Raw genomic sequence first — 14365 nt, 5'->3', positions numbered from 1 at the left:
GTTAAATTGGACTAGATTTAGTCTACCCCAGTCCGAGACTCCACGTAGAAGAGTTTCGACTTCAGACACAAGTTTGTTCCGGTACTCATCGACAACAGCCCGAGAAATACCTGCCCGGCCAGTGTAAAAAGAATCCCCAGTGCTGTCGTCCGCATAGCAATGAATGTTGCTAAGCTGCAACATATCATTGATATGCAGAATAAACAGGGTCGGGGATAGGACACAGCCTTGTGGGACACCAGCATTCACAGGTTTCAGGTCGGAGCATGCTCCGTCGATGACGACTTTGATGCTCCGATCAGCGAGGAAGCTGGAAATCCAGTTGCATAATTTCTCAGGGAGCCCGTAGGCTGGAAGCTTCGAGAGCAGTGCTCTGTGCCACACCCGATCGAAGGCTTTCGCTATGTCCAAACTTACCGCCAGGTGTCCAGGTTTTGTGATACGTGGTCGGTCCATCGTGTTGGGCTGCGCCCCTTGTTTTTCCTACATTTTCCCGCTAATTATAAGATTTTCAAGGTTGTTACGTTTTTATGTTTTCGGGCAATGTGGCCAAAATGTTGCAACATTCTCTGAAAATTAATACTTGAATGCCTCTTGGTAAAAGTTAGTAAAGTATAGCGAGTACTAGATATTAAGTAAATTAAACTACTATTCAAAAAATTATACGAGACAATAATCGTATGACACTATGAATATAGTCAATTCAACTTTATGAAGAAGAGTTTAAGTCGTAGGAAATTTGTAATAACAAGCACTAATGCAAGAACAATGCAGGTAATTTAAACGTCAACAAGTCTATTTTATCTGTCAGCTTGTCAACTGTTGAGCAAATCGCAATATAATGACGTATATACGCAAGTAATTTACGATCGTAATTTAATTTAAGTATGCAGTTTTTGTGCAGTTGAGTTTAGCAAGTTATGCACCAGTTTCAACGAATTTTATCGTAATTGCTCTGATAAATTGCTTGTTTTTTTCTATGATAAAGTACGGCAGCATTTGTATGAGGATGCATACAATTGTTAACCTAACCTAACCTTTTATTAGGTCAATAAGTGTTTGGATTTAAACGACAAACGTAGGACCATGACATGACAAATGACAATTAACATGACGTGCGAACAGCTAACGTATATTGAGAATGACATTCGTATAAAATAAATACAAATTCTTAACAGAACAAAAAGGTAAGGATACTGTTGTTAAATATAGTTTTTAAAATATATATAATGTGGTTTTTGTTCAAATATTGTGGTAATTAGTGATTTATCGCATCAATCGACTATGTAATGATTATTGGCCTAGGTAGGTAATTTGTTTCCTACCACACATTTATAACAATGTTTTGTTTCAATTGTCTTTTATTTTTCAACTGCCATTTACTATCTTTCGGGATTACATTAGGGCCGATTTACATTATCTTAGTGTTTAGGAGAGTGCTTTAGTACAACTTGAAAGGCAAGTTCTTTAGCGTAGCGTTTACTGAAGCAAGTAGCGTTTACATGTTTCAACTAAAGTACTATCCTAAAGCACTCTCCTAAACACTAAGATAATGTAAATCGGCCTTTAGACTTTTTCCCGATATATCTTGTGTGCGTATGTTTGTAATTAAACGTATTTTGATGAAATTGTGTGTTCCAATGGATTCGAGAATCTAAAATTAGAATTTATTTATTTCATATAGGACAACGTCTGTCAGGTATTATATTAATAACAATGATTCGATTTATTAAAGTCATTGAGTGACATTTATCTATTATTGATATGTTAGAATTCAATTGCAGAGAATAATGCAGAAATTGCCGGTTATTCGTTGCCGTAGGGAATTGCACCCATTCTTGCTCTTAAGTACTCCAAGGCCGGACAATCACCTAGTTTGTAGTTATCTATTGTAGGTGGGAAGTAGAATTTGAAGTATATATTTTCGTAATAAAACACTTCCTGAAATGTTCATCTATCTTAAGCTGGTGTACCAATACATATACAACATATACAAGACTAATTAAACTGCCGAAAAACCAGTCCCCATATTAAGTAAGAATGCTGTTCATGTTTTTTTTAATACTCTTAATTACGTACAAGGAAATATGTAAGCTTATTAAGATCCGGAAATAACAAATTATATTTGAAAACATTGGTACTGACATAATAATTTTAGGAAACTCGGGAAGTAAGATTAGATTTGTGACTATAGAAATGCTTGAAGGGAAATCAAACCTTTATTAAAAATTATTAATAATTGTTTGTCAGATACTTGGTTTACTTGAAATTCGGTTCAGAGCTCGTTCCCACTAGGTCGTCTGTTGGGACGATTTTTATCGTGTGTCCATCGTGTACAGAAGCCTCCTTTTGACTGTTTAATGGCACCAACCAGCTGCGGTCGTGGCCGATTAGTGTGAACAAACGATAAAAAATCGTCCCGACAGACGACATAGTGAAAACGACCTCTAACTTGCACACTACTTCTTGACAAATTTAGTATCTATCAGTATTAACGTTTTTAAAAAAATGTCTATATTCGATGAGAAAAGAGACCCTTCCGAGTCCATAGCTATTTACAATTTTTAATTTCACGCGGTAATATAGCTCTTCGAAACTAGTAATTAAACTCAGACCACCTAGTTTTTATAGTATTACGACAGCAATATTTTACGCGCACTTTAAAGTCCTTATATGTTGGCCATAAAACCTAATGATACCTTTCCGTTCTCACAAAAAAACTAATTACTGGCGTACTGTCTTACATATCTCTTTTTAATCTTAGGTATGGCAGGACACTTACACGAACTATGCTTTAGTGTCATCAGATTTTCGTGTACGATAATTTAAGTTTAGTAACGATTTTTTTTTATGGCAATAGTTTTAACTTTATGAAAAAAATGGTTCTTTAAAGATTATCAATGAAACATTCCATCGAGTAACAGTTACGTTAAATAAACCGAATGAGTCATATTTAGAATACGGATATACATAGTTAGACACGATTTTATTAAGAATTGTACCTAATCGAAACTAATATTATTTATTAGCGAATTTCGTAGATAGCTACTAATAATAAATAATAGTTTAAAAAAAATTAGGACACACGCTTTTACAGCACATCAAACTAAAAAGTGAAAAATAATTCCTAATTTAGGCTGAAAATGGTAATGAACAAAAAATTCTGGTATTATTGTGAAAAAGCGTGGGTTGCTCGATAGACGAAAAATATGGCACAGATATTTTTTTATTTTTTAGTTAAATGTTTTTTATTTTATTTTTTCGGATTATTGCAAAATCGAGTCCGAAGGAGTCGGTTACATACATACATACATACATACATACAGGTGAAGCTAATATAAAGCGTGTAATAATAAAAATAGCACGGAGTACCAAAGAGTATTTTCATTCTCTAAAAACGAACCATGCTTAATCTCTATCATCTCATTCTTATGGTTTTTCAGGATAGTTATAAAAGAAATAAAAAACTTTAAAAAATGTTTTTCGAAAGGATTTCCTTTAATTTATCAGCAAGCTTTCAAAGGTTACATTGTTTTAAAAATAAAATAAGGTCGTGTCAATGTGTAGCCCTTTCATTTTTAATTAGGTTATCTTATCGGCTGTGCTAAAAATAGCAATACTTGCACAACATGGCCATAATGGTTAATCCAAAAAGTTGTTAACACTATAAAGCCTGAAAGATAAGTTGTATATAACAGCCTTCACACTGATTTAGGTAAATGGAACAGTTTCATGATTAATACGATAAGTAAGCATTATATTATGCATTATTCTCATGTATTGTGTATGTATTTTAAATGATAACCGAATAGTTTATATATTAGGTCCTTAGGGTCCACCTAAGGACCTAATATATAAACTAAAAATAGTGCCGGTATTATTCATTGCAGTTTTCTCAAATCTGGCCAGACTATTACGGCTGATGTCTATTGTCAGCAATTGCAAACCATGATGGAAAAGCTAGCGGCTAAACAACCTAGGCTGGTCAATCGCTCCACGCCACTGCTACTTCACGACAACGCTAGACCACACACTGCACAACAGACGGCTACCAAATTAGAAGAGCTTCAATTGGAATGTCTAAGACATCTTCCGTACTCCCCGGACCTTGCTCCAACAGATTATCATTTTTTTCGAAATTTGGACAACTTCTTGCAAGGGAAAAAATTTAACTCTGATGGGGCAGTCCAAATCGCCTTCACAGATTTTATTGATTCCCGTCCCACTGGTTTTTTTAGTAAAGGGATCAATGAACTACCTATGAGATTGCAAAAGTGCATAGAAAACAATGGTTCATACTTTGATTAATTAAATATATTATATTAAAAAATATTCGACTTTTTGTTCCTGCCATACAAAACGCCATTTTCATATGTAAGGACGTAATATTAATATATTAGTTTGTTAGTTTATTCTGTTGTTTTTACTACAGTTACACTTTTAGTAAAACCCGTGCCATCGGGTCTTCGGTAAAACAACGATGTTGCTTCCAAAGACAACCAAAGTATTACTACAACAGAAATGAGTTTTATTATCTAGAGGTAGATATATATAGTTTTTACTAAACTTTGTAATAATGTTTTTATTAAAATGCTTCAAACAATTACCTGTAATTGCATGTTTATTTGACCGATATCAGTAGCATTTTTCTGCCTTGATCGATTAATTAGTCTAATTACATCAAACCTGAGGTAATGTCTACACGCAATACTTAATGTGGCGTTAATAATTATTAGTTCATTACACACAAGGTTTGGTAATCCTTACTTTTTAATTCCTGTTATCCCCAGTTCGGGGTTAAGCAGTTTATGTATTTTTATTTAAACAGGGTAGGTGATTGTCTTTTTGAGAGTCACAAACTAAAACAAATTCTGTCGTACTACTGCTTGTTGGTGTCTCGCGGCACTTAACTCTTAACGAGCAAATTACTAGCCCACTCTTTTGCCTCCTGTCTCAAAAGCTCTTAAGGAATCTAGGACTATAGTATGCGTGTATTAAATAGAAGGGAGATCGAGCTTGCTTGCTAGACCGATATCAGAAATTTGCTTACCCTATAATGCATTATTATTGATATTTCCAAAATAAAATAAAAAAATTCTGGCCGAGTGAAGTCGGGACAGGGCGTAATTAGCGTATAAAACCCACATCCGTGTCTTATTTAACACTTTTAATTACGATTAAGCCGGATATCCTGGATTTTGACTGATTTAGGTTGACAAGGCAAATCGGCACTTCAAAACGACTATTGAAGAAATCAGTTACTACAACACAAATTCTCCTAAATTATTAATATTTGACTAACTAGCAACAAATAATGATTAATGTAATCGTAGACGATCAATCTTGAATCTATTATTTTTAACACTGTAAACGACTGTATATAACATAATAATTACCCTGTTTACATAATTGCTGTCAAACCGCATGATTTATTATGGTCCATTAGGTTTTTTGACATATAATTTGCATAAAGACTTTGATATTTTTGGATTCATTTGAATTTTTAAGATAATAATACTGTTAAATTGTCAATAATAACAAAATTATTATATAACATTAGTGATAGTTGAAATTCTTAAGATTCAAAGATTTTTTTTCAATTACAATTTTATTACACACTATTAAATTTAAACGATAGCAACTAACAAGGAAGAATTTTTTTGTAATTTTCTATTTATCCATTTTTTTGTTATTATTATTACTATGTTGGTTATGAATATTAAACACTGTATATTTGTGTGTTGGAATTAAATAAATAAAATATATAATAAATCATAAAACAAATATAAATTGTATATTGTAAAAATTTTACATATTGTAAATATTTTAATTATTACTTAGGAAACATTATACGTTTAAATTAAGTTTTAGTTTTTTAGAGAAATGCGGAAATACTAGAATACTGTAGATGAATATAAAATGGTTTTAGACTAGAATAACAAATACCCAAATTGTGTAATATAAGCGATTGTCAACTAGAAACTTTTTTACAAAACTCTGGTATGCCAATTGTTCCGTGAGAGATTTCTGAATTTGTATGCTTGGGAATATGTATTGAGTTACACTTGATTTCCATACTTTTTTGGTGTTCTCAGAACTGTTACCATTATCGTTTAATTCGCAACATAAGATTTATATTTAAATCCCGGCCTTTTGATATACGTTGTGTGCCTTGAATTTTACTGTATTAATAACAAGTATTTATTACTAGTACCTACGTTTAAATAAACAATTATAATATATGTCAGAGCAATGACATTTTTTTTAATGGCTCTGGCACGATTTGTGCATTAGACAGCGTCAAGTATAGGATTTTTTATAATTCGTGCTTGTCTTTAGAAATTCGACCGTGTCCTCTATGTACGGTTTAAGCACTCGCCCGGTAACGCACAACTCTCCCAAAGGCCGAGAACAAATTTTAAATTAAATTAAAACTTGCCCTCGAACCGGAAATCGAACCCGGTACCCCTCACCTAGCTGCCACTTAATAAGACCGCTAGGCTATGAGGCCCCTCCAATGACATTAGTCAGCTGCTATTGTCATTATATGGCACAGAGCTCATAATTTAAAAACGTCCAAGTCAAGTTTAAAACTTATTCACTCTGTCATATATAATACTACATCTTTACTGTTAAAATTACTGATAACTTTGGATTATACTTAATTGGTACTAACTATCGCCTATTTTAATGTTATATTTTTCAAACATATTTAGTCCATTATTAGTATTAGGAAAACACAGAATTTAACGTTGTCTTCTGTATCAATTATTATTATTACATTCGAGACATAAGTAATAAATTTACACTTAAGTAATAAATATAAAACAGACATACACCCACGCACATACACAAAATTTACACATACACACATACCCCATGTGGTTTCCTTAAATATTGTAATGTATTGTATTGTATAAGATCTTCTGTCGATCCGTAGTGGTGGAGGCCTGATGACCTGTAACACAGGTACTCTTACCTTTAGCAGGCATCAGTCTCACACAGACTAGCTTTTTCCATTAACAGAAGTAAGAATATAATAGACATAAGCAATGTCCTAAGTTTAAGTTTTTGTGAGAAAATAAATAAAGAAATTATATACATAATAGTATAGAAACATTAACAGCATCACAGTCCACTTAAACTAAAAGACAGCTCGGAGATTATACTGGTTTAATGAAAATAAACATAAAGGTCATCGGGTATAAAAGTAAAACTCTTTCGCTAAAACGGAAAGTGATTTTTGCAAGTAAAAGTTATACGTGATCCAGATTGATGCGTCGATTTAATTAAGTCATGACATGTAGCAAAATATATTAGAGAATTTGCACAATTGATAAATGAAAAGTTAGATTTATACATTCTCTGTCTAAAATTTATTGAACTATGAAGTTGTAGGTTCGATTCCCGGCTGACCACCTATGGAATTGCAATTAAGTGCAAGCCAGTGCGCACATAGACAGAAAGTTACATTTCCCATGTATTACTGGTTCCCATAGATTCGTAATATCATAAAGTCGAAAAAGTGCGTCCAGCACAAAAGGCTGCTCACCTTACTTGACAATTATAAAAAACAATTTATCACGAAACAGATACAGAAATCTGAAGCCCAGACCTTAAAAGGTTGTAGCGCTTATCAATACCACCAATTTTGGTGTAGGTAATCTGTGCCTTAAGAATTTGTATTTTTTATAAATGACACGATAACTTTTTAAAAGCAAAATTATATCGTGATACAGGTTTATTTTTAATTAATCAGTTAATAGGGATATTTTTATACAGAATTATTAACGGAACTTACTAATACACTTTTAACTTAACAACTAAAAGTTAATTTAACATATTCTTATATGTATTTCCAATATTCGCGTTATTTAATAACATCCTTCCTCCGTTGTGTCGTTGTTCCTACGTGTTAGTAAACACATGGTCAATTATTACACAATGATCTATTGTTAGTGCTTAAGTATTTGCTGTATACGTTATTAGCTATTTGACAAACTTACTATCCACACACAAAGCTAAAATCTTTATGGAAAACGAAAGTCAACATTGATAATGGCCACAAATTTCAAATATCGAATTTTGCGTAAATTCAAATATGTAATATAGAATTAATAAGAAAATAAATAAGATACCTAGATCAAAATAAAATTGTTTTATTGAATTTAATATATAGTCATAAAGTTTCATTCATGCATAAACAGTCATTTAAAAAATAACGGGTTTTTTCCTAATCTCACTCTAAAGTCTAAATACCTTACTTATAAATATTTGTTTAATGACTGAGAGAAATCCAGCATGGAATTTAATATAACCGACAAAAATCTTAGTAAAAACGTCCTGATGGTATGTGATAAGATTATTAGCAATGATCACATACCGATATTATCAGCATTACATATAATTTACTTTTTATAGTAACTTTACGTCACACAATTTAATTTGTGCGTTACAATATTTATTAGTAACAATTAAAGGTTACATACAAAAGATAATAAAGCTGTAAAAACATATTAGACCTTCTTAATCTGTGGTAACAGTTACCACAGATTAAGATACAGTGGAATTTAAAAATAGTAATTGTTTGCGTGGTTTAAAAATAAACCTTATTAAAACCCCAGATAAAGAAACAAAAGAAGGTCAGTATTAGATATTGTATCATTTGACTGCAGTTTAAGTCTAGTCCCGTACTGAGTACACAAAGGCCAAAACCCGTAGTTCGTTAGTTCGATTTGTATCGAAAAAAAACAATTGTTTTTACTAAGTTTAATTCAAATGATCAATACAAAATTAAGAAACACTGTGGTAAAATGATATTAAATAAGAATAATATGACGATTAGTAAGTGTTATGGTATAATTTTTCTTTCGCGAAATATAGATGTAAACGAGTTCAACGAGCTTGAATATATTTTTTTGCAATGTATTTTATCATATATACAATAATATATTATTTTATTTAAACCCATTTAATAAATTTACTTTTAAATTAGAATAATATTGTATAACTTAAAGTGTTGAACAGTTGTAAATCGTGCCAAGAAAATAATCATACGGTTTTTTAATGATTTACATTTATTTATCGCCTGCAAGTATTAAGTAAAAACTTATTTATATAAAATTATATTATTAAAAATTATTATTATAATAAAATTATATATTTATTACTTAAAAGGACAAAAAGCGAAACGTAGTTAACACTGCAACTGAAATATCGAGAAACAACGTAGAAATTATCTAAAGTATAATCCATACAAAATACATAACATACCTGTATGCAAGGAGTGTCCTGTATCAGCAAATATCACACACGAACAGTAGGCGCCTTTTAGGCAGGCCCTCACACAGAACACTAACACAACTCGACCAAGCCCCTCTTAAACAAGTGGCAATGCATGAGTAAAAGTACCGAAGGCGTATACAGAACAGAATCAATTATTGTCCAACGATACAATATATAGTTCTATTTTTGACAAGGTTAATGTCAACTTTACCCCCGTGTATTCAAATGTACATATTAATGTATTGTATGTATGTCTGTGTGCGAATTTACAAAAAGCCAATAAGTTGAATTGTTTTTCTGTACCGAGTTTCTCATTATTTATTTATTTATTTAATTATAAGTAATCTTACAGCTAACATACATAATATTACAAAACAAACACTTAGACAGTACAGAAAGCCAAAACAGATTACATAGATAAACAATATTATATACGAAAAATAAAACAAATAAGCGCATCAATAGACAAAACTATATACAGAAAACTGAAATTTAATATTTAAAACAACAAATAATACTAAATATTTCGAATCACTACCTAAACAAAATTAGTCTTCCCGATTCTTCAAATATTTTCTCACATGTTCTTTGGTGAGGTGGAAAATATCAATATCCTCATTATGGAACATGTGAATGGACAGGAGGCTCGCCTGTTAAATACCACCCATGGTGGTGATACCAGCTGGGCTGCGAGGCTGTGAATCTAGTGACACCATTTAGCTAGAATTTTGTGAATGATTACTCTTCTTGAATGACTCTTAATCAATACAATTAAACATTTGGGAACATTCGATTCACACCATGCTGCAGGTTCAAGCACGTTACTATCAGATGCACATCATAAATTCGCACAAACCGTGTAATGGTTGTCATTTCAAAACTATGATATTATTTAAGATATCGAATAATATCAAGGGTATTTTTCAAAATACTTGTAAAGAATAGCGAATTTATTTATATGATCTGATACAGACAACAAGGCAGTTTTGTCTTGTTGCAGATTTTAATGAATTTTTTACCTTCTATAATGATCTACTTGCTTTGTTTTGAACTTGAACTTTACGCAAAGCCAAGGTATGTTCCTAGTGAACTGCAACATTAACGAAAGTGACAAACTGAATGTTGCATTTTACCCCTGTGTATTAATCAACGTGTCTATACCTTAAGCAGACAGTCTAATGTATAATTTTATGGATTTGATATAATATATGATACCGGAAAATAATAAACCCCCACGTTTATATAAATTTTCTAGGAAATTTATAAACTATCGTAGGATTCTAAACGAGAGATAAATTGTATTATTTTACGCCCACATTTTCACAAATTTTAGAATTAATGCAAATATTAAATTAGGTTTTTGAAGTGAAACTTCTTTATCGGGGTTGGAAAAAAATTTAGTGTAACATTTTTTCGTTACGCGCCATCTTTTGAAGTGAAACTTCTTTATCGAAGTATGGGAGAAATTTTGTAGCAGGTTACGCGCCATGTTGCTTTTTGAAGTCAAAGTTCTTTATCGGCGTTGGAAAAAAATTTACACACATTTGTCACATTTTTCGGTTACGCGCCATCTTTTCTTGTCCCTACCACGGTTGATCCGAAGAGATTCGAAGCCATTAGTAACAAAAATATATAATAACGATAACAATGATAGTAATACTAATAATTCTATTACAATTAATGAAATTCTGTAATAATCTTAGTACTACATAGTAGTACAGTAATAAGTTAAAATGAAATAATTGTATTTGTATTCATGTCTATGATAATAAAAGCCTTTTGTTAAACTTTATCTAATTTAACTTTATTGAACCAATTTCTGTAAAGTTGCATATAGTAGATCATTTTTCGAAAAATAAGGTCATAAAGAAGTTTCACTTCTTACGTGTTTACACCTAGTACACGCACACATTTTTTAAATTATAATTAAACAAATGCACATTTTCTTTGTTAGCTAACGGTTTTTTCGGGACGTAGAATAATCCAATAAGTTATTTTTTATTTTACCGTTTTCGAGTTGTATAACTTATAATCTACATAGCTTATATACTAGATATAAAAATCGAATCGGTTATAATAACGTCGTGTAAAATACCAACGAGCATATTATTTACGCACATTTAATGAACTAATACAGTTAAAAATTTCACGCTACTGCGTAGACAACGACAAGTTGTCGTATACTTTTATTTTTGGCAAGTATTAATACCCGTTAACACCGCATTATCTATAAATAGATTTAGGAAGTACGTTTTTGGATATCTATCAGACATTTCCTTGTTGTACCAGGAAAAAGAACGGCAGAGAAAGTCTATGCTAAGTTTTCACACACGCAGACAACCTCCTGGGATTCCTAGAACCTAGGGATTTGAATAATTACAAATACATTCATACTGATTTCGAATAAACTTCGTGACTTGTATTATTTCGCTACAAGGAATTTAACTTATTGAAGCATTCCAAAACTCGTTCTAAATATAGCTTTACTCAACTTCTACAGTATCTATTTCACTCATATATATAAAATCTTATAATATAGAAAATATTTCAATACTTAATCTAGAGTTGGTTTAGAGTCGATGTCTATGACGTGATATGACATGACAGTATGAAAAAATAATGGGTTAAAATTTTGCAACTAAAAATAACAATATTTACGGACAAACAAAACATATTGTATGTTTTGTTGAAAAGAGGCAATAGAGCTAACTCAACGCACTAAAAACAATTTAGTTTTATTCCACAGATACGTTTTCAAACGTTCATAATACAAAAGCCATGAATATATTTTCATATTACATTCAAATAAAGGTGATATTTTTCTGTCACATTGTTTCACTTGATTGATAAACCTAAGAGAATGTTCTGTCTCTATTCCTGAAAGAGAAGAAACTTTTTAATTGGTCTAAGATCCCGCTATACAACGACCTTCACCGAGATGCTTATTTAATGAAACTTATTTTATATATAATTTAATATGTCAATAAATATAATCCATATGGGTTGCCTAGCAAATTTCAGTCCAGAGTATGTTTAATTAATTTAAAAAAAAATATTTTTTTAAACATTTCACCGGTATGATTATTAGATAAATTCTATACCAATCGAAAGTATGAAGCCCATAGAATATGCAAACGTTAGGTTGTTTTTAATCAATTAATTATTTATGTGTATATTTTTTATGTGACACTAAAGTATATATACATCTTTAGTATAACAGAAGGTTATAGTGATACATATATAATACTACCCTGATTAAAAATATTGATTGAAAAAAGTTCAAAAAATTGACTACATGCAAATTATAAAAAAAAATTTTTTTTTTAAATATTAATTAAATATACTCTGGACTGAAATTTGCTAGGCAACCCATATGGATTATATTTATTGACATATTAAATTATATATAAAATAAGTTTCATTAAATAAGCATCTCGGTGAAGGTCGTTGTATAGCGGGATCTTATACTAAATGGAAATGGTGTCATTCAACAGATTTAGGCGATTAGACGTCACAACTAACTATATAATATAAGCATAGAACATAATTATCGTTGTTTGCGCAACTTCCCACAGTCCCATGCGAACTCTTTTTATTCAATCAATCGCTTTACTCGTAAGTGACAAAACAGCCGGAAACTGCACCTTAAAGCGGAAAACTCATACGTTAACTAGAACAAAATTTGGAACCGAATTGAAGGACAGTAGCAGGTTTATCTTTGGCATATAGATTGTGTTAACTCAAAATTCCTAACTTATCAGACGCCAGAAAGCTAGATAATTGAACTTAAATTATCCATTTGTATATCAAAACAACTGAACGAAGGAGCGCTTAGTTACTAGTAAAAATACTGTCTAGGTCATTTTATTATTAACCAACCAGTTATTAGCCGCAGGCGCTTCTCGTGCCATAAACACGATTTTACCTTCAATATTTATAAATTACTATAACACGTTGATTGTTTTCAATTTAAAAATCCCTACTGATTTTCAAATCCAGCTTCGTATTGGTTAAGGCTCTACATTGATCAATGACTTTTAATATACTGGACCTTAATGATTGGTGAAATTTGGTATGATACTACACTGTATTATTATATACAATATACATATATGTATATATATATATATATATATATAAATTCACGGTGAAACTTATAGTTTATTCTAATTGCAATAGTCAAAGTCAAAGTCAAATCATTTATTTCAATTAGACGATCTAAAATGGCACTTTTGAACGTCAAAAAAAAAATACAAAGAAGATTCTAGTTGCCCCTTCCAAAAGGTAGTTTCGTGTGGAGAAGAATGGGCAAGAAACTCCACACTTACTCTTTTAAAATAGGTTTACAATATTTTGTTACATTTGTTAAATAATTATATGTGAAGACAATGTACTCTTAGAATAAACTACTATACTAAAAAAGTTACTATACATGTTCCTCACATATTTACAAATATCGAAACCGTAGAATATTAACATTAAAGAGTAATAAAAATATTAAAAATAATAATAATAATAACAAAAATATGTTAAAGCAAAAAATCAGCAACCAATTTGATTTTGTCCAAACTCAAACTCAAACTCAAAATATCTTTATTCAAGTGGGTAACCAAGTACACTTTTGAATCGTCAAGTTAAATTAATCGTAAATTTACATTTACTACCAGTTCGCAAGTCAAGGGCGTAGAGCGGGTAAGAAGAACTGGCAAGAAACTTTCCGCCACTCTTTTTAATCGCCAAGTATTGTCATACAAATTGTTTGAACTGGAGCAATTCAATCCCAAGGATTAGGATCATTTAAGTAGTCCTCAAATTTATAAAAAGCTTTGTTGATTAATTTTCGTTTAACGAGGGCTTTGAATTTATTTAGTGATAATTCTCTAATTCCGCTTGGGAGTTTGTTGTAAAAACGAATACAATTTCCATATAAGGAGTGGTTTATCTTTTGGAGCCTGGTTGGTCGTACACTCAAATTAGTTCTATTTCGCGTATTATACTGGTGAAAGTCACCATTTGTTTTAAAATCGTTTATATTTTTTTGGACATACAACAAGGCTTCAAGAATATATTGACCAGATAG

The 14365-nt window shown here is 31.2% G+C and overlaps 1 protein-coding gene across 1 annotated transcript in view; it reads right to left on the bottom strand.

The window, feature by feature from the left end:
* The window catches only part of LOC125057054 (protein yellow-like), a 30803-nt gene extending 21373 nt beyond the window's left edge, over window positions 1–9430 (bottom strand). The window contains exon 1 of the mRNA XM_047660495.1: window positions 9274–9430. The gene's annotated coding sequence lies outside the window, so the exon portion shown is untranslated. The remainder of the gene's footprint in view (window positions 1–9273) is intronic.
* Between the last annotated feature and the right edge of the window lie 4935 nt (window positions 9431–14365).

The sequence above is a fragment of the Pieris napi genome, chromosome 16 (assembly GCF_905475465.1).
Source record: "Pieris napi chromosome 16, ilPieNapi1.2, whole genome shotgun sequence".
In the NCBI taxonomy this organism is placed as follows: domain Eukaryota; kingdom Metazoa; phylum Arthropoda; class Insecta; order Lepidoptera; family Pieridae; genus Pieris; species Pieris napi.
This window is presented reverse-complemented; position numbering and strand designations above follow the sequence as displayed.